The 23,052-nt window shown below is 37.2% G+C and overlaps 1 protein-coding gene and 1 non-coding gene across 3 annotated transcripts in view; both read right to left on the reverse strand.

Moving 5' to 3' along the window:
• Positions 1 to 23,052, reverse strand: part of PLCB1 (phospholipase C beta 1) — an 805,117-nt gene that overhangs the window by 674,337 nt on the left and 107,728 nt on the right. The window lies entirely within an intron of this gene.
• On the reverse strand, positions 536 to 725 carry LOC132542584 (U2 spliceosomal RNA). Its single transcript, XR_009553570.1, has one exon. It is a non-coding gene; the product is annotated as a U2 spliceosomal RNA (small nuclear RNA).

Consider the following 23,052-nt stretch of genomic DNA (forward strand, 5'->3'; position numbering starts at 1 on the left):
GGAAGTTCCAGAGATGGCAGAGAAGAGCTGTGGTCTATCCCCTCCCCTACTTCCCACCTCTGTCTTTGAAATAAAGAGAATGCTTTGAAAGTAAAGCTGAGAGGGGGCCAGGAAGTAGCACAGCAGGTTAAGTGCACACGTGGCATAAAGTGCAAGGACTGGCTTAAGGATCCCAGTCCGAGCTCCTGGTTCCCCACCTGCAGGAGTCGCCTCACAAGCAGTGAAGCAGGTCTGCAGGTGTCTGTCTATCTTTCTCTCCCCCTCTGTCTCCCCTCCTCTCTCCATTTCTCTCTGTCCTATCCAACAACAATGACAGCAATGACAATAATAATAATAATAATGACAAGGGCAACAAAAGGGAATTAATTAATTAATTTAAAAAGTAAAGCTGAGAATGGTGAAATTGCACAGGTGTCAGTGCTAAAAAATACATTATACAATAAATATATTTATAAATTTAGTTTAATTCAATAGAAGAAACTAAATTATCATTTGCACAAAGTACATTTTTCTTGATTTTTTTTCTTTTTGGAGGGAGGGTATGCCATTTATCGAGGTACTGCAGTAACAGGTCAATCAATGGAGAGGATGGTGCAAATCCCTATTACAAGTCCCTACTCCAAAAACCCATTTAATATTCTGTCCTCAGATACAGAACATATCAGATGTTAAAGTGGTAAAAACAGATACTATACCTAATCTCAGCCAATAGGCTGAGAAGTGATCCTTGATATATTTTAATACATTCTCAATGCTCAGCAAATGTGTTGAACTACAGAGTTTACTATCTTTAATAACTTGGTGTTTATGAGGAGGATAATAATACAAATAGTCTTTATGAGGTGGATAATAATGCAAATAGTCTTTAGGCTTTGTCTGAATTCAGAAATAAAAGACAGATTGATAAATAAACTGAGGCTGGGTGTTGGAGCACCTGGTTGAATACATATGTTACAATGTGCAAAGACTGGAGTTCAAGCCCCCAGTTCCCACCTGCAGGGGGGAAACTTTTCAAGTGGTGAAGCAGTGTTGCAGGCATCTCTCTGTCTCTGTCCCTCTCTAGCACCACCTTCCCTCTCGATTTCTGGCTGTCTCTATCTGATAAATAAATAAAGATAATAAATAAATTAAATGGTGGTCCAGGAGGTGGCGCAGTAGCTAAGGCACTAGACTCTCAAGCATGAGGTCCTGAGTTCAATCCCTGGCAGCACATGTACCAGAGTGATGTCTGGTTCTTTCTCTCTCTCCCCTATCTTTCTCATAAATAAATAAACAAAATCTTTAAAAAAAAAATAAAATAAAATAAATTAAATGAATAAAATATTTAAAATAACTATAAAGTTCTTAAAACTTTTGCACATAAATCAGGACAACTGTATTTGTAGCAGTTACTGCACTTGTTTTGAAAAAGTGTTTCTCAGCAAGAATATTTTTTATTTCTACCAGCTATTTATAAAGGTCTATGTGTGCAAATCGGTGTATATAAAAACAGTATTTATCCTTACTACCTCTAACATTTTCATATATAGTCTGTTATGTTTTATTCTACCCTTTTTTCAAATGTCAGTCTCCAACCAATAAGCTGATTTCACAACATATTCATGGATCAGGAACTCTAGCTTGAAAAAAAACAGGCTTAGAAGTTAGTTCTCATATGCTATGAATCACAGTCACTGGAAAGCGTTTTGTTGATAAAGTACTTGCCTAAGGGTTGAGCTGTTCTTTGCTCACAGTTAAGATTTTTTTCTCCACTGTGAGTGGCCACAGGTAGTTTTTGCAATATAGTAATGACAACGATTAACAACTGCCGACTGCTTGTCAGATTACAAAGCATTTTTCATACATATTACCTCGAACCACCATTGGTTTAATTGGCAAAGGAAATACAATATTGCTCAATTAAGATCCTTTTCTAGGTAGAACTGTAATTTTATTATTCAAGATAAAGTAAACCTTCCACAGCTAACACATAACACCATTTCCCTACATCCTGGTAATTTAGTTAGTCAAATTCTGATATGCAGGGATCTTCTGGGGACAGTATACACTCTTTGAAGTAAGAAAAGGTTCTCACAGCAACATAAAGTAAGTCAACAATGTTAGGCTGCAGGATTTAAATTGCTTCTTAAAGTTAATCAGCTTAAACCATGATCAAAAGATGTTACAATGCCAAAATTCTGTTGTCATATATGAATTATGGAAACATGTTTAGTGGAGACATTTTTCTTGGTAAGAAAAGAAGATCATGATTTATTATTAGGTCCTACCAAAAAAACACATGGAAAAATAATTTCGCTTGAAAATAATTTAAATCCCTTTGGGGTGCTTTTAAAGTTTTACTTAAACTGATCTAGTGTAATAGAAAGTAAAAAATAAATTAACACAGGCTTTGCAATCACTCCCGAGTAGGCATGACCTCATAGTTCAAAAGTACAGAATTTTAAAGGGGACCTTGTGTGGATTACTTTAAAAATCAACATAATAATTGATTTCACATATTATCCCTATAATATATGCAGGATTAATGCCAAAAAATTCAAATAATGGTGCAAAAAAACCTCAGTGGATTTGGTGTGCAGACACCTACCTACCATGGTAAGGTAATAAACTGCACATGTGTGACAGCAATTGACTTATAAGTAATTATTCCCTCCCCATAAGGTCACCTGAGGGAAGGAAATAATGTAAATGATAATAATGGTTCAACCTAAAATTTTCAGTGTTTGTATGACAAGGGGCTCAAAAAAATTGCAGCATCATAAACAATATAAATAGAAATACATATAATTTATACTGGAAAACTATGATTCCCCCACTCCATTCCACCCACCCACCACACCCCAAATCTATTCAACCCCACCCCCTGCCAAATAGCACCAAATGTTACCAAATGCTACATTCTGAAAGTCATATACAGTATCAGAGAGAAAATGATTTCTATGAAATGAGATTAAAAATGTTATTAATAAGTGATACATGCTTAATATATTTGCAATATACATTTTTCTGGTTGTTTAATTTTGGGTTATTCTGTTTTTCTTTTTTTAATTTTTATTTATAAAAAGGAAACACTGACAAAAACCATAGGATAAGAATAGTACAACTCCACATAATTCCTACCACCAGAACTCCATATCCCATCCCCTCTCCTGATAGCTTCCCTATTCTTTATCCCTCCTGGAGTATGAACCCAGGGTCATTATGGGGTGCAAAAGGTGGAAGGTCTGGCTTCTGTAATTGCTTCCTCACTGAACATGGGCATCGACAGGTCAATCCATATTCCCAGCCTGTCTCTCTTTTTCCCTGGTGGGGTGGGGCTCTGGGGTCATCTGCCCAGGGAAGTCTGATCAATTGTGGCTATAATGATGGTAGGGTTTGAACATGGGACCTTTTAGCCTCAAGCATGAAAGGGTTTTTGCTTTATTTTTGTTTTTTTCTGCATAATTATTATGGTCTTTCCCTAGCTCATGACACTTATATCCATCAACTTAATTATGTATTGCTTCTTTATGAATAAAATTCCAATTTCGTTAGTACAAGTCATGTACTCAGGCCCAGGAATGAAATTATGATTTGTTCAAATTATGATGCTAAGGGTAATTTATAATCACCTGTAGATTATTATGGCAATGTGACATTGGGATAAATATATTTAATGGATCAAAAGAATCCAGAAGTAGATCTGCAAATATAAAGTCACACTTAGGTGGCAGTATCACAGATAAACCTGAGTATGTGGTCTACTTTAGGGCAAGGCCATAAAGGCACCATAGATACTCTTATTTCAAGCATATTGAACTGATAATAACTTGAGCCTAGAGAGAGAGAAAATGTAGATTATGGTGGGGAGCCTTTTTTCTGCCATGGATCATTTAAGGTTTTTATTTATTTATTTATTTTCCCTTTTCTTGCCCTTGGTGTTGTTAAAATTCGGCGGCTCTAGCCAGCCGGGCTAGCTTTACGGGTGGGTAACAGAGACGCGGAGACATACGGCTGGGCAGGGAAGCTGTATTTCTTTATTCACGAACAACGATTCATAAACTAAGACAAACTAATCACCAAACAGAACTCTGCTGTCTCTTTGCGGCGGCGCAAGCACTCTCTCTTACTCTCGAACTCTGCAACTCTCCAACTCTGGAACTCTGGAACTCTCCCTGGAACTCAGGAACCCTCTCTCGGGGTTCCCTGGGGCGGGGCCAAGCGGGCCTGCGAAATTAGCAGGACTGATCCAATTCTCTTGGTGGGGGAGAACTAGAACCCAATATAAAGCATACAACAATTCCCCCTTTTCTTTTTAACTAAATGACTACAGTATCAAGGGTGTGGGCTGAACAGAAACATATATCATACAGACATTTTTAAAAAAGAAACTGGCACAAACAGGGAGAAACATGTAAGCAAGTAACAAGAACCAGTGTGCTGCCGAGGGAAGGCATGAGGGGGCCGGCCATTTTTTGCTTCTGTGGGCAAAACTTTATCAGCTTAAAAAAAAACATTTCTTGCCTCTGGGGGGCGTACTTTCTCGACGGACATTTGCATGGGGGTGGGGAATGGCCTAGAGTCCCAAAGGCAGCTGGCTGTAATTTACTTACTATGAAACAAAACTTGTTATTAGCATATCCACAGCACAATCTAATGTTTTAATAGAGAAGGTAATGGAGAGTTTTACATATCAACAAGTCTATTTAACCTTTTGTTTAGACCACTTAGTTAAAATATATTGCTTGTTAACTAATTTTTACCTCAGACTTTAAATGTAAGTTAATTTTATCTTTATGAGAATTATGTTGAAAACCTTTTTCATTTAACTTTGTCTAGTAAGAATTTAGCCTTAAAGTTACTGTTTACCAAACTTTAAACATACACATAAACATGGTCATTAATACACAAGGAGAGAAACCTTTGTTACAAAGACATGTCATTTTAAACACGAATTTAAATCTGTACTGTCTTAGTTGTTGGGGGGGGGTTTCACCATCCGGAGGTGGCTTCCCGCGCGCGCAGCTCCACTTCTAGGAATTGCAGGTTGCGATCTCTGCACAAATCTCTGCGTACTCCAGCTTGTCTGCCTTCAGACCGGACCGGCAGCTGGAGATCTCGTGTGCCCAGTTTCGGCAGGGAGCCCGGGGGTCCGGGAGGTCCGGGATCGTTCCAGAATTTATAGCAAGAGGGCAGGCGGGCCAGTTTTGTAGAAGGCGTGGGCCTAGGTGCCCAGGGGTGGCGGCCATGATAGGCCGCCGCGGCCCTGCCCCATGGCCCTGCCATGTCTGCTGCCCTGGAGGGATCACGCGTCCAGTGCCCTGCGCCACGCGGTGGAGAGCCAGCTCCTGTGGGCTGGCCTGCGTGCTGGCATCAGGCTCCTGTGTGGTGGAATCGGGCTCCAGCGTGTTGGCATCGGGCTCCAGCGTGCTGGCATCGGGCTCCTGCGTGCTGGCATTGGGCTCTTGTGTGCTGGCGTCAGCCTCCTGCGTGCTGGCGACAGGCTCTTGGGGCTTTTGTGTGCTGGCGTCGGCCTCCTGCGGGCTGCAGGGCTGCGGGGCTGCGGGCGTGGTGCGCGGGGTTGTCTGGGCGCAGCCGGCTGGCTGGCTGTTTAACCAGGTGGAAACAGCAGCTCCGCGCCTCGCCTCCCGCCCGCTGGCTCTTCCCGCTGGCTGTTCTGAATTCGCCCGAGCGAGTGGAAACCACAGAGTGGTCCAGAGATAAATGTTCCAGAAACAGCAAAACAGTCTCATGAAGAAAGAGCAGAGGCCTTTGGAGATCTCTTCACAAGCAGAAGAGAAGGCCATAGTGCATAGGTAGCCAAATTGTCTTTACTTATCTGAGAGATGCGCATGTCAGGTCCACGTGGGCGCCATTTGTTGTTAAAATTCGGTAGGCTCTTGCTGGCCGGGCTAGCTTCCCGGGCGGGTAACAGAGACGCGGAGACAATGGCTGGGCAGGGAAGCTGTATTTCTTTATTCAGGAACAACGATTCATAAACTAAGACAAACTAATAACCAAACAGAACTCTACTGTCTCTTTGCGGCGGCGCAAGCACTCTCTCTCTTACTCTCGAACTCTGGAACCCTGGAACTCTGCAACTCTTCAACTCTCCAACTGTGGAACTCTGGCGGGGTTCCTTTGGGGCGGGGCCAAGCAGGCCCGTGAAACTAACTGGACTGATCCAATTCTCTTGGCGGGGGAGAACTAGAACCCAATGTAAAGCATACAACAATTCCCCCTTTTCTTTTTAACTTTTTAATTGTTGTAGTTATTATTGATGTCTTGTTGTTGGATAGGACAGAGAGAAATGGAGAGGGGAGGGGAAGGCAGAGAAGGGGAGAGAAAGATAGACACCTGCAGACCTGCTTCACCACCTGTAAAGCAACTCCCCTGCAGGTGGGGAGCCGGGGGTTCAAACTGGGATCCTTAAGCTGGTGCTTGTGCTTTGCACCATGTGCTTTTAACCCACTGCGCTACTGCCAGACTCCTCATTTAGGTATTTATAACATCACTCAAAGGCCATATAAAAGTAGCAATTAATAAATCAGCACTTAATTATTTCACCAGCTCTGCTGGTGTCTGTCTTTCTCTTCCCCTCTCTCCATTTCTCTCTGTCCTATCAAACAACAATGACAGTAATAACAACAATAATAATAATAGCAACTACTATGATAAACAACAAGGACAACAAAAGGGAAAACAAGCCTCTAGGAGCAGTAGATTTGTAGTGCAGGCACTGAGCCCCGGTGATAACACTGGAGGCAAAAAGAGAGAGAGATTGAGAGAGAGAGAGAGAGAGAGAGAGAAAGGTGCCCTATAAGGTTTTGTTGATACCCAAAACAATGCACAGCTCCAACACAGGATTTACCAACATGTACATATCATTTCACACTTTTTACAATGATAGTTGTTCATTAAAAAATTGTACAGACTCCACTCAGGTTAAACACTGTACCCAAAACCTGCTTGATGCTTAATTAATCCTGTCCCTTAGGAGCCAAGATTATGAATGATAATATATCTATACTTATTTGGATTGTTGTATATCAAAGGTCCTAATTATCCCTCAGTTCTTATCTTTCCTTTGTAGTCTTTGATGGATGAACCACTTCAGCCCTGTTCTCTCATAAGCCAAAGTTAGTTACTAAGTATTAAAAACTCCCATTGAACCCTAATTAACACTATCCAGCTCTTCAGACATTCTTGCCTTTTGAAACCATTTGCTAATGGTAGTTGTCAAAGTTGAACAATCAAGAAAAAATACACACACCTGAATCTCCAAGAGTAGGGTAATAAGCAGCTTTTACTCAAGGGCATTCTCAATTCATCTTTACTGAAGCAAACACATGACATATCTGTAATTTTATCCAACTCTGGGATTCTGAGAGGCAAGAAGACCTGTGTTTGAAGCTAACAAATACATTGCTGGAGAAATCCCATTTCCTATTTTCTTAATCATAGCAAAAGTCCCCTAGAACACATATAACCTTCACCCAACTCGCAGACTACCAGTAAAATCTAATCCAATTTGAGCAGCACATACAGTTCTTTATGATCTGGCTTTAATCCAGCCATGACTCAGCTCCAACCACTTCATGCCTTATACTTCATCCTTCAATAACACAAAAAAATCCTAGAATAGCTGACAGACTTCTGTTTCTATCAGCACCACTGATGTTGTCTCTTCCTCAAATGCCCCTCCATCTTCTTATAAACATTGTAAATTCCTTTCCACACCCCCAAAATCTGTTCCATAGCCACCTTCTCCACTTTGCTAGGAAGAGAGATGAATTTTTTTTTTTTATCTCTGTGGCTCTTGTACTTGACTTAGCCCTTCATCTTAGTTTATATTTTCTGTCTACTATACTGCTTTTGCTTGAGGCTTTCCTATAAAGTCCGTAATAAAAGAAAATATGACTTTCCAGCCTTGAATCCCAGTAGTTAGTAAAGACTTTGGCATATTGTTAGGACTCAATAAATATTTGAGGAGCGACAGACTTAAAATGAGATGAAATGCACCAGCGCTCTTGTCTCTGACCCAGTAGCCAGCTAGGTCCCTGGTTTATTGCGTAGCTCTATAAATATTTGTTGACTGAAAGACAGAAAGAAAGATTAAAAGCACCAGCTCCCTAAAAGTTTAAAACTGAACTTCTGTAATATACACTGTTGGATTTTTCAATATGCATTGATTGGATTGTAGCTTAAGGGAAATATTAAAGGTTAAGAATGGTATCCAGGGGCCAAGTGGTGGTGCACCATACGTCATCACATGTAAGGGCCTGGGTTCAAGTCCCCACCTGCTGGAGAAAAGTTTCATGAAGAATTAAGTATGGCTACAAGTATCTCTTTCTTGTTCTTCCTCTCTCTTTTTTAAAATTTTTACTACCTTTATTTCTTTATTGGATAGAGACAGCCTGAAATTAAGGAGGAGGGGAGATGGAGAGGGAGAGAGACAGAGAGCCACCTGCAGCACTACTTCAGCACTTGTGAAGCTTTCCCCCTGCAGGTGGGGACTGGAGGCTTGAACTTGGGTTCCTGTGCCTTGTAACAAGTATGCTCAACCAAGTATGCCATCATCCAGCCCCAAATCTCATTCTTCCTTTCTACCTCTTCCTCTATCAATTTCTCTTGGTCTCTGTGCAAAATAAATAAAAGTACCAAAAAAAAAAAACTCTTTCCCTTTAAAAAATGTTAACCAAAGATGACAAAAGGAATAATGAAGAATATATAATTACAAGTATCTTATATAGAGAAAGCATTTGAAGAATGAAGTCACAAAAGTCAACAAGTCAAAAGTTATAAAGTAAAACAAATAAGATTTTAGAAGTTATAAAATGATTTATTTATAGTTGCAATTCATGATATATCATTAGTGGATTATTTTACTTAACTAACAAAAAATCATAAAGAGTTAAGGAGGGAACACTAAAGGGGTAAGACCTTTAACATACACCCTAAAAGCACCCTTTAAACCAATATTGCATACCCTAGCAACAGATTTTCATTGATATTGGGTGAACCCATCAAACAGAGAATGATAAAGGCTTAAGCTCACATCCTACTTTTCAACAACTCCCTGAATGTTTGCTTTTTATCTGTGTCAAAGAAAATGTACTCTTTCTCTGATAATTCTACACCAAATACACTAAGCCAGGAACTGGAAAAACAGTCTGCCAGTTAATATTTTGCACCTAAGACTACAACAGTAAATCTCTGGCATGGATTTAAACCTCAGTTCCTTAGACTGATAATCCTCTGTCCTTATGGTCATAAATTTTGATGAGTAACACTGGAAACATAAATAATTGGGGCAAGGAGAGAGCTAAGATCTCAGACACATCAGAGTGATGGCATAGAGAACAATCTGCCAATAATCAAAAGAAACAAATTGAAGCTTAAGGCCTGGTTATAAGACTCAATGGAATCACATATCCAGACAGACTGTCTCATCATTGTTGCTTCAAACAAACATATTTGATGATAGGATTTCAATGCAGGCTCCAGTTTCAGAGTGAATAGAACCTAAAACCATGCAGATAAAGCACAGGGTGTAGGAAAATTAGTTTTCCATTTATGATTCCTTTTGTCAATCAAAACAGGTTAAAAGATGCTGCATCATTTCAATACCATTCATAATTAATTATAAAAACTTGCTATCATTCACTATTTCAAATTCAGGTTCTAGTTCTCATGCAGTTTCAGGCAAAGATTTCTTTCTAACTGCTTCCCATGATGGACAGTTTCTTAACCCAGACAAGTAAAGTGCAAGAAGGATGAAAATCCATGAATCACATGTAAAACATATTAGTAACTTATTTCCAAAACATTCAGTTACTTACCTGCTATTTAACTTGTAAAAAACACCCCAAAATGAGATGCATTAGAAATAATTATATCTGAAAATGGGTGATTTTCCTAAATAGAAGTATATTTTAATATGTCAAAACCATTAGTAGTTTCTTGAAAAATTACTATTTCTAATAGCTATTTCTTATTTAATTCACTCATATTTATTCATTGTTACATCTTTCTCAAGTAAGATACTACAATTAAACATTTATGAAGCCAACATATTTCATTTTGATTTTGACAAATAGCCATGACATTTTTTGGTGTTGTATTCCCAAAAGGTGAATTCAGATGTTCTTTCTGAATGAAAATTTCCTAAAACTTTCCTTGTTTTCATGCTTAGCTACTGACCACTAAAAGTTCCAATTAAAATATAAATCTAGTACCCCTCCAAAAGTAAATCTCTGGAGTAGCCATTCCTTTAGCAAGAATAGGCAGATACAGCCTGAAAATTTATCAACAGCTGTTTCCTACTTTGAGGGATAACAGTAAAGCTGATTTTTGTGTGTCATCCTCCATCATTAATGCTTTAATACCCACAGCTACCTTCAGTTTATGCCTAGCTAAGGATACACTGGGGAAATTGTAACGTCTTATATATAGACTTCCTGGGTGTTTGATCTTCACAGATGAATTTTCTTCTGTTGATAGATACTGTTTTAGCAGCTGAATAAAATAATGTGTCTTTGACGTAAGTGGTAGCCTTACCTTTCCCACCATTAGCAATACCATTAGTTCTCCCAGTAGACCATGCTGAGGATCTTCACATGAAATAGGAGGCTTACTTGGCTTTTTCCTCTTCTCTACTTCCCCCACCACTCTGACATTTTCCCTTGGACCTTTCCTTAATAATCATCTACACACAACTATTATTTCAGAATTTGCTTTTAAGGAACACAAACCAAAACAGGGTTTCCTATAAGAGCTCATCAGTTGCTAGAGTGCACGAGAGTAAAAAAAAGAAGGGTAGAATCTACTGACCCATTTAAACTCTCCAAGAGGAAGATCTATTCACAGGCTCTTACCTGAGAAGTATATGCATATGGTATTTTTATACAAATGTAAAAATCACATATATAGCATTTACATTCTAAAGCTCTAAATTTAAATAAAAATATTTTTTAAAGTATTTTCATTTCAATAAAAGTTAAAACTAGGTTTAAATAAAACTCTAAACTCTGAAGCTAAGGAGAGATGGAGAAATATAAGTTTGTACAAGTGATCCTCTGTTCTACAGTCACCACCTTGGCTTTCAGAAGGACATATCCTTATGTTGCCCTTTGATTTCAAGAGTAAGGATAGTAAGTTTTTAATATGTGTGTCTACTATATAATCTCATTGTTGTGCAACATACTTGGCAGTATATGGATGAGTGTGCATGTTTTTTTTTATTAAATTGTCTATGGTAATATATTTTATAAGTAGTGGGGCTAGAATACAAATCTGCCTAACCAATTCTTAAGTCTATGCTCTCATTCACTACGCCACAAAACTAAAAACAAAAACTTAATGCCTTATTTAGCAAGGTTTTGAAAGCTCCTACCAGCTAAGCTTCCCAGGGGAAAAAAAAAGTCTTACTAAAGTGATGATTTAATGAGTTTATCACTACATCTTTTTTTTTTAAAGGAGATGGTTGCCAGGAAGACCTTAAACAACTTAATCTAAATACACAATGTCCACAGCTGAGGACTAAGAAATCAAAAAATTTTGAATTTCATGAACTTAACAAGTATTTTCCTATGTCTCTACCTACTCTTATGCTAAATGCATATCCTTCTTTAGCACAAAGAAGTGACAATTATTGGAAAAGAAATTATTAAAAGAGCATGATCAAGATCCTGTCATAAATCACACATAGTGTAAGTTACCTGAATTTGGATTTAGTACATTAACTTGTTGGGTTGTCCTGCTCCACTATACAATTTTGTGATTAAAATCACTAAGAAAGAGAAACTTAGAGCACATGAAAATATCTGTAACATTCAGATGTAATTATCACCATCTCAGAAAGAAGTTCCCCTCCCCCCCAAAAAAAAAACAGTATATATACAGGCATTCTCAACAGAAAACACAAATGTACATCCAGAGACTAATAAAAACATCACCAGAGGGATTCTTTGGGATGAATAAAAGTAATAACTATTATTTTCTTCCCACACAGAATGACATAATTAATCTTGCCCAATAGTTTTGCCATTCTGCTATGTGATATGATGGCAATTCCCATTTAAGTGGTTTGCCTTGAGCTTTGTGATGTCATGGTGTACAAGTGTATATTGCAAGAATTTCACATGTTATCACTCTTCTTCAGGAAACCACACCACAACTATTTGTATAAGAATGACAAAGTCTAATGGAGGAATGCCAAAGTGCTCATGGTCCAACTGTCTCATCCTTCTAGAGTATAGTCAAGAATCTCCATAGTAGCACTGCTGAATTGACCCAGCAGCTAACCACAAATACTTGAATGAGTACTGACAAAACCAGAAAGACAATTCAGCTGAGCCAAGTCTAGATTGCTGACTGAAAGAACTAAGAATTAAATACATGGTTGTTGTTTAAAGTCAATACATTTTGAGAAAGTTTCTTATATATGAGCAGCTGATACACATATTTTCTATTGTTCCTAAAATTTAGAAGGTTTATGATTAACAACGTAAGTGCATTACTCTTCTTTTTCTTCCTTTTTTTTTTTTTTGATAGGATAGAGATAAAATAAGAGAGGAGGAAGAGGTAGAAAGGGACACAGAGAGAGAGACTCCTGCAGCACTACTTCACCACTTGTGAAACTTTTCCTGCAGGTGGAGACCAGGGGCTTGAATATGGGTCCTTTAACATGGTAATGGGTATGTTCAAACATGTGTACCACCATCCAGCATTTCATCACTTAAAAAAAAGATTTATACCCCCCCCCGGGTGCCCACCAGGAGGAAATCTTCACAAGTAGTGAAATAGTGCTACAGATGTCTCTCTATCTCCCCCTTCCCTCCTGATTTCTGGCTGTCTCTATTCAACAAATATAATATTTTTAAAAAATTTATTTGTTTATATGAGAGAGGAGGAGAGAGATAACCAGAGCATCATTTTAGCTCATACAACCTTAGAGATCAAACTCAGGACATCACATTGAGAGTTCAATATTTTACCCACTACACCACCTCCAAAGCCACTAATTACATCATTCTTTGAGAAACAGCCTATTTATGACACCTCTGAAAACTCATGAATAAAACTATGTAGCCACAGAAAATAGTACTTAGTAGACAAAAATAGACTCTCAAGTGGTTTATGAAGTATTGAATTCTGAGATGGGAGATAACTCATCCTCTTAGATGACAGATCTTGCACATAAAGATCTAAGCCCTAAAGGTCCTAAGTTCAGTCACTGATAGCACCTTATGCCAGAATTGAACATTGCTCTGGACTCTCCTCACCCCCTCTCCTCTCTTCTCTCATTCTCTCTCAACATAATGTTGTACAAAGGTGAAAATATGAAACTAAAGCATTTGTCACATTTAATTTTGAAATACGGCATAAAATATGAAGAAATTGATATTGTTCCATTAAAATATATTAATAGTGCAATAATTTTTAGAACTAAACAACATTTGCTTTTAATTCAAGTGAGAAGCTAAAAATAATTACTACAAGCATTTAGTATTTGATCTTATTACAAGTTTTAGGAAGGAAAGCAATCTTGGTTTCTGATTCCACAGCCAAGTTACAAAGCATTCCTCTGTGCAAAGTATATTCTTAGTGAATAAAATAGAGAGGCTTTTAAGAATTGAAATGATTATAAATCATATCTGGAGTTAAATAAAGTAACCACTACAAAGCATATGGCTTGTCTCCTTAAAGTTCTATTTATAGTCATTGGATGACAACCACTAGGCAGTAGATAAGTCCCCTTAGTCCAAGTTATAGAGACCTAAAAATATATATTCCTGGCTTCCACCAGGAACTGGCAGAATATTGAAAAAACAAATTAAAAAGAAGTTTCTGCCTTGGCCAAAACATTTTTTTCCAGGTCAGTGGTGTCTGCATTGGGGGATGGCTAGGTCCTACTGGCATAAGAGGAAGAAATATTTATCCCCTTGTTTGAAAAGTTCTCCTTTTCCCATTTACATATGTACTAAAAGGCATGCTTTGGCCAATGGCCTCACTCAGACTTTAAAGCAGATTCTAGCATCCATCTTATCCACAGCAAACACTAGATTTGATTCCACTGTTTTTCTTATGGATGGAATTAATCTATTATTGCTATATTTCAGCACAACAAAAGATCTTAAATTTTTCCAGCTGTTGCATTCTTCAATCATCACTATTATGACCTGACCTCTTCATCTGAAATCCAAAGAAATCCTGTCATAAACACTGGCAGTATGTTCCATAATGATGCACAGTTATAATTATTTAATATTGGTTTACAAAATTATAACATTTAAGTGGCCCGGGAGGTAGCCCAGTGATAAAGCTTTGGACTTTCAAGCATGAGGTCCCGAGTTTGATCCCTGGCAGCACATGTGCCAGAGTGATGTCTCCTTCTTTCTCTCTCCTTCTGTCTTTCTCATAAATAAATAAATACTTTTGTAAATAAATATGCTAAGCTAAACAAAACAAAAATAAATCAATAAAATCTTTTTAAAATATAGAAGATTTAAGAAGCATACATTTACACATACACATGTGTGTGTATACAGCTCACAATGTTCACCAACAAAGTTCTGGCACTGACCTCTTCCTACTCTATGATAGATAATATAGTTTATTAAAAGTCTTTATTTGACTTCAGCTCTTATATAATTCACTTTATACACCCCACCTGTAGCCTTATGGCCAGTATTTACATATTATAGTTGAATATAAAACAATGTCCCCACTCTTCTGAAAATCAAGTTGTTCTTGGATCTCCTTTATTTACCTAAGGAACACAACCTTTTCTCTCTCTATTCCTGAAGCTGATGCCACTTTTTCTTCTTCACAATCAGCCAATGTCTAATGCTTACTCTTCTGCGGCAAAAACAGTTCCTATTTCCACTGCCCTTGCCAATTCTCACCTTAAAGGGTCAAAACTAGTTAGTATGCCCCACGCCTTATCTTTTATCTAACCTCTATACCTAAGTCTCTCCACTCTTTTCCATGCCCTGTACTAAATCGTCCACTTTGCAATATTTATTTATACTCTCATTAGAGAATCAAATGCATGTGTCTTCCACTGAACTTCAAGATATTCCATAGTAAGTCTGACTTTACATGCCTCCCACTTGTCTTCCTATGTTTCCAATGCCAGTCATTCCTTTACTAAGGAAGCTGATTTTGCCACACTATGAAAATATTGCTTCTAAGTGAACACTCAGAGCCATTCTACTAAACACTGGTGACACACTGGATCATCTGTTCTTGGACTCTGGTACTGAGTTTGGTGATATAAATGCTTAGTTCACAAAGAGAAAAGATATGTATCAGGAAGGTCAAGAAATAGGAAAGAGACACTAAGTTCTCTAGAGAGGAACAGTCTTCTTAGTTCCTGTAATTTCTGTCTGATAGTCCTCATTAAACCCCAGTGAATTTCTTGCCAAAGCTTATATCCTTCAAAATTATATTGCTCACAGCCAGTTGGACAGGACTTTGTTCCTTGTAGATAAATCTGAGTAAACCACATTTGAACACTATGTTCGCCTTCATTTGTATGTCTTTGAGCTGATCCCCCCCCCCCCCCAACACACACACGAATTAGGTCCTCCTCCCCCTCTGGGCCACCTTTTCTTTTTATTTTTTTTTTAACTTACTTCAAGTTTCATCATGTGCAAAAGGTTCCCTTTGCTTTTTCTCCCCCCCCCCTTTTCTTCCCTCTTTGCTCTTTCAGCTTTCATTGACTTCTGTAAAGGTAGGAGGCAAGGTAGAAAGAAGAGAAAGTGTGGGAACTATCCTATTTACTCATTGGGTTAGCTCCCTTTCTCACCTTTCATTTCTTAATCTTGAAACTGAGTAAAATAAAATTTACAATATGAGTTCTTCATGAAGTCTTGTGATCATTCACTAGATAACACACATAAAATTATCTAGCTCAGATCACTGGCTCTACTGAGTGCCTGTTAATTTTTTTCACTTGTTTTTCTTTTAAAATTCTAGTTATTTACATGAGTAAAAGATACAATAGCACTGTTGGACTCTGATATGTTCATTGGCTCCTGTGAATTCTGGTATGAAAGTCTGATACACAACCTCCTTATAATCTCCCCAGGCCCCATAGAATTACTTCATTTTTTATATTATTATTAATATGGAACTTTACTTCTAAATAAAGCTGAGTGGGGGGAATGAGTGGTAGTGCACCAGAGCATATATGTTACAGTGCACAACGATCCAGATTCCTAGTCTCCACTTACAGGGGGCAGGGAAGCATCACAATTGGTGAAGAAGTGCTTCAAGTATCTATCTCCACCTCCCCCTCTCAATTTCTGTCTCTCTCTGAAATAAAAGTAAGTAAATATAACTTTAAAATAATTAAGCTGCGATCAGGAGGATTTGAAGACATATTAGTTTTCCAGAAATACATACAGTGTTGAACCACTTACAAATGGGAAATCATTCAAAGTAATGTGTACTTTCCAAGTGAGCCTAGATAAAGTTAATGGGATGCTCGGTCTGAATCAACAGCCATTTATGACTAAAAAAAAAAAAAAAAAGGTCCCAGAATACAGAAGGACTCATAGAAAATGAACCCAAGCTTCACTGAAAGAACTTTTTTCTAGAAAGTAAAGACTCAATTTTTCAAGTAAATCACATAAAAATTTCTCATCAACTCCTTCAGCATATTTTCTTGCATTTGGAAATACATCAGTAGAAGAAATAAAGATTCTGTTGATAAGTCTAAAAAAATAAAATTTCTAAAGCAGAAGAATTTCAATTATATTAGAAAATAACCCAACCATAAAAAAGCAGATGTAAGATCACAGAATCAATCTAGAAAAGTAACTTAAAACAGATAAAAAATCTTGTGTTCATAACAATTTCCCATAACTTTTAATTCAATAACTATACATCTGTTATTCTTCAACTTGTTGATTTAACTGACCAATATGAATTGCTTTTGCCAAGTGGGTAAAATATAAAATAAAGTTTCAAGGGGATTTTTCAGTGTTTTTTTCCCTATGTTAATAATTTAAAATGATTTTGATTCGTCACTAGAAATCTCAGAGGTAGGAAACCTGATTTCTACTACTTAGATTTTCATATTTCACAGGTAATACAATTCTGTGCCTTATTTTCCTCATTTCTAAAATTAAAAATTGGATGGGGCAATATCACCATAGTTATGCAAAAAAGACTTTCATATCTGAAGCATCAAAAGTCCTAGGTTCAATCCTCAGCACCACTGTAAGGCACAGCTGAGATCTTTGTTTAAAAAAAGTTAAATTAAATTAAAATATGACTAGTAGAAAATGAATATGATCTGCTAAAGAATAAAATATAAAAATATTTGTCTTCTGGCTCAGCATTTCCTCTAAGTAGACACTGAAAAAGCCAGAGTAAGGAAGTATGTACATTTCAATATAACTTGTAGTCAAACTTTTTTGAACCAGCAAAAATTCTACATGATGGCAATAAAATGAAACATGAGATATGGGTATTCATATGAGGAAATACTCTGCATCAGATAACAAGTGGGTAGTAGCTCTGCTTCTACTAATAGACAAAAACAAATCATTAAATACAAAAATAACCTACTCAAAATGTGGTGTTATTTTATTGTAGATATTGTCTATGCTTTGGAGATAGATATATTTGTTTATCAGTCTCACTGAATGGTTTGGAACTTTGCACAACAAACTGACAGCAGCATTAACCTGCATGCTTATTTGGGAGAAACATTAAGCAGATGCTGATCACATTTGCATTGTCTTTTAACAAAAGGTTATTCTCTGGTTAAAATTACATTGGCAGTTATAATTAATTGAAAATTAGAGTCATGATCTAATCTCTAATTATTTTCCTAGTTCTATGTCAACTAGGAAACTAAGGGTAATTTTTTATGCAAGAAGCTTAATATTCCTTAGTCTTACATTTTGTAGAAAATATATCTGATGTATAAGTAAATCACTGGGAATTATCATCTCAAAAGGAAGTAACATAAATATAGAATGGCTTTATAGATTTGTACCCAAACCTTTAGCTTTGTGTGCAGGATTTTTAACAGTCTCCAAGTCAGCGTCAAAGAAAAATAGGTTTTACAAAGCATTTGTGGTTATAGTATTATAGCTCTTCTGAACTAAAAGACTTTAGAGTGTACATTTATTGCCAATTCTGCTACAAAATGATAAGGCACAGAATAAAATGTTATCCTTTGTGTTTAATAAAATAGTCTTCTATAAGGTAACACATTGTTCTAAAAAGTATTAACCAAAAACTCTGTATCCCATTAAGTATTTTTCTCAAGCTTTATCTCCCCCACTAGAGTTATCACTGGGGCTTAGTGCTGGCACTTCTTCTTCTAGCGTTTGCCAGTGCTGGCACTACAACACTACAAATCCACCACTTCTGGTAGCCATTTTTTTCTTTTCTTTTTTTTTTAGATAGGACAGAGAGAAATTGAGAGAGTAAAGGGAGACAGAGGGAGAGAAAGATAGACACCTACAGACCTGCATCATTCATGAAGCAGACCCCCTGCAAGTAGGGAGTGGGAGCTTGAATCAGGGTCCTTCACTTAGTAATATGTGTGCCTAACCAGGTAAGCCACCACCTGGTCCCCTTTATCTATGTATACTTACTAAGATACTAACTCCCACACACATACACACACACACACACACACACAAAAACACTTTAATAGTTTTGTTAAGTACAAAATAATAATAAGAAAACCGGTTACAGAGAATATTACAAATTATTTGGTGAAACTAAATACCAAGTTACTAGAGGCAAAACTGTAATATTTACAAAATGCACTTGGCACTATTTACACTTTATCCACAATCATCATTGGGAAGACTGCAAAAAGTTCTAAATTGGTCCCCTATTCCTTATATCTAGTGGTGATTTTATTAAAGCACTTTATTTATATTATCTTGCACAATATCTACAATAGGAAATTTAATGGCTCTGAAGGCTCATAAGAGGGATGCCTAATGACTTAGTCTCTTCTTTTATTCCATATCTCAACCAGATGTTATTTTGAAATTGGTGACTCTTTTCTACCTTAGTCTTATCCTAGTTCTGGGAAATGATCTTTTTTTTTTTTTTCTAGGACCAACCTCACCTTCGTATATAGATCAGAACTCTCTTTGTTAAATTACTTCTGCCAACTTGCCTCTCCCCCTGAATCCTTTCATTCTTCAAAGAAGCATACTTAGCTTTTTTAAACAGAAATAAAAATACTTATCAATAATACAACATGCTGAACCCAGATTATTTAATTTCTTCACAGATACTAATATTTATTACAGGTATCTTGATGTCTTCTTCCCCTATACTCAATCTACCTAGTCATCTCTAGATCCACTGATTTCTTTATATTCATAGGCCCTATTGTTTAATCTCAGTTCTTGCTACCTTTGCATGACATTGTGAACCAAAACTTCTCTGAAATTTTGCCCCATACCTTCCTCCTTCCCCTCAACTTCTTTCATTTCCTTCTATACAAATATTGGTAGTAAGACAGAGAGAGTGAAAGAGACCATAGAACCAAAGCTCCCTTTCATGAAGTGGATGTCGGGTTGAACCTGAGTCACACACAAGGCAGAGAGGCACACAATGCAAATTAGCTATTTCATTAGGCCTCTTCCTCTTTTTTCAAAAGTTCACTAAAATCTATTTCTCCTTTCACCTTGTGCCTGCAAATATGAGCTTTACACATCTTCTGTCTTCTCACCTGCATATATAAATGTGAGTATATGTAAGTTTCCTGTCATGATCCTTTAAAAAAATACTGACTTATTTGGACAAAGAAAGAAATTGAGAGGGAGATAGAAAGGGAGACATCTGTAGCACTACTTCGCTGCTTGTGAAGCTTCTTCCCTGTATATAGAGACTGGGGACTTGAACCTGAATCCTCACCATTTGCTATATGTGCACTCAACCGAGTGTGCCACTCCCCAGCCCCTTCTGTCTTGTTCTGAAGGAAGAACTAGTCTACCATGCATCACCTTGCAAGATGATGTAATGAAAGGAACATTATTAATAATTCAGTTTAAGACAATTATTTGCTCACAGCCAGAAAATGGAATGAGAATATTACACCTTAACATTGAGTCATGTACTCTATAACTGGGGGGTTGATGTTAGGTGTTGTGAATTAAACTAGAATTCATGCTTACAAAGTGCTACAGTTGTCACTGTCAGGAATTCCAGGAACTCCAACATCAGCATCATCCCGACTAATAATAGGTCTTATTCAAGGACAAATTCCAAAACCTTCCTAGATATTTCCACCTGGTTATCCTACAGCTCTGAAAATCATGTTACTTAAAATATGGGAATCAATTTATTCTTACCAATCATTTCTAAGCCACATTGCTTCCAATGAATTTCCTATAAATTACAGTGATTTCTTATTCAAATCCATAATTCCTGGTTTTATCGCATATTCACAACTCATATAGGAGAGATACACTTTAGTCAATTTTTAGACGCATCATTTTCTTTTCAAAAACAAAGTTTAAAAAAATAAGAACATGTGTCCTGGAGCCCCGCTTCCTCAGATCCCTGGCCCACTAGGAAAAGAGAGGGACAGGGTGGGAGTATGGATCAGCCTCCCAATGCCCATGTTCAATGGGGGAAGCAATTACAGAAGCCAGACCTTCCACCTTCTGCACCCCATAATGACCCTGGGTCCATACTCCCAGAGGAATAAAGAACAGGAAAGCTATCAGGAGAGGGGATAGGATACGGAGCTGTGGTGGTGGAAATTGTGTGGAGTTGTACTACTCTTATCCTATGGTTTTTGTCAGTGTTTCCTTTTTATAAATAAAAAAATTTTTTAAAAAAGAACAGAATGGAAAACACAAAGCAGAACTTGGACTGGAGTTCATTTATTACACCAAAGTAAAAAACTCAAGTTGGGAGGAGAGCTCAGGTCCTGGAACATCATGTGATGGCAGAGGAGGACCTAGTGGGGGATAAACTGTTATGTGGAAAACTGAGAAATATTATGCATGTATAAAGCAGACAATCATATGAGATGAAAATCAGAAAATGACTTCTCTTTTCTAAAACTTATAATGCTATTTTATTAAACTGTGTTCACTAATTGAAACAACAGAGAAACCCTAGGATTTTCCTCAATGTCCCCAGAATATCAGTATCATACATGATGCTGACTGGTGCTTTGAGATTAATTTCCCACTGTTTACATGTTTACAATATGAGGGTTTTCTTTTTTTAATTAATTAATTTATTTATTTATTTATTTATGAAAGGAGGCATTAACAAAATAACAGGATGGGGGGTACAACTCCACACAATTCCCGCCACCCAATGTCCATATCCCATCCCCTCCCCAATAGCTTTCCCATTCTCTATCCCTCTGGGAGCATGGACCCAGGGTCATTGTGGGTTGCAGAAGGTGGGAGGTCTGGCTTCTGTAATTGCTTCCCCGCTAAACATGGACGTTGACTGGTCAATCCATTCAAAATCATTATAATAGATGTTGGATTTTATCACATAGTTTTGCCAATCTATCAGTAGGATTATATAGCTTTCTTTCTTTTAGCTGTTTAAATGACCATATAGATATGCATTCTAACATAAGACTATTACTACATTTCAAGATCAATCTCTAATTAGGCCTCTATGTTGTCATTATTGATACTCTTATTTATTCATCTGGGGAATAGTGAAATTTATGAATGAAATACCTTATATGAATTAATAGAAAAATGCAAGTGAAAGTTTTATTTTCTCAAAGTTCCAAATTTATTTCTACATGGTTAGAACAGTTTTGTTAAATTACCCTAAGTAGCATTTTGCAAGAAATCAAATGTAGAGTATATATCTATATCCAGAAATGCCCAATAAACAACTGCTTATCCAAATTAGAAGTTACATGAACTGGGTTAAGCAAAATGTCATCAGTTTCCTTACTACCTCTTAGGACACATAGTTTTATTAAATTATAATCTTAGAAGTCATTTTTCCGGGAGTCAGGCATTAGCACAGCGGTTTAAGAGCACATGGTGCAAAGTACAAGGACTGGCATACGGATCCCAGTTCTAGCCCCTGCTCCCCACCTGCAGAGGAGTGGCTTCACAGACGGTTAAGCAGGTATGCAGGTGCCTTTTTCTCCCCCTCTATCTTTCCCTCCATTTCTCTCTGTCCTATTGAACAACGACGACATCGATAATATAACAATAAAACAACAAGGGGAACAAAAGGGAAGGAAGGAAGGAAGGAAGGAAGGAAGGAAGGAAGGAAGGAAGGAAGGAAGGAAGGAAGGAAGGAAGGAACTGAAGTCACTATTCCTCCAGCTCATTCATTATGTGGTTCTGAACCCCCAATTTGTACATCTGTATATAAATACATAATATACGTGTATTATAAACCATAACAAAGAGAAAATAAATTCTAGCCATAGTATAAATAAAAAGGAGTTAAACTAGTCAACATAATACTCCAGATAATACTTAACATTGTGGTAAGTAGAAACAGACATTCACTCACATTGTTTCTTGAAACACTGGTAATCAGCCAAATGATCTATTTTTAGTGTAAAAAAAACAAAACAAAAAAAATCATACTGTTTAAATCTAGTAATCCACCACTCCAAAACAATTTATCAGTGGTTGCTTGATGCACAAAGTCAAAACAAAGACAAATGAGGCCAAAAAAAGAGCTTGATTTTTCAAAGAAAAATTATCAGTTCACTACATCCTCTCATGATGACTATGAGCATGTCTTTGAGCAGAAGTAGCATTTTAAAGTATTATATCCAACTCTAAGAACACTATTTCAGTAGGATGTGGAAATTTTACAGTTGACCTTTAATGTTGAACAACATTGAGAGGGAAGAAGTTCAAAAAAGGGTAAAGTGTTACATTCCACTAGTAACTGGAAAGTTCAGGCAAGAATAAGCAAGGAGAACCTATGAGATTTCAAGTCTAAACAACACCTAACTTCAAGACAACAACACCTAATTTAGACAATCGTAGACAGCACATTTATGGAATCCCCTTTCTCCCTTTCTCTCAAACCTCTGATTCTCAACTGATTTTCAAAACTCAGCAC

The sequence above is a fragment of the Erinaceus europaeus genome, chromosome 1 (assembly GCF_950295315.1).
Source record: "Erinaceus europaeus chromosome 1, mEriEur2.1, whole genome shotgun sequence".
Taxonomy (NCBI): domain Eukaryota; kingdom Metazoa; phylum Chordata; class Mammalia; order Eulipotyphla; family Erinaceidae; genus Erinaceus; species Erinaceus europaeus.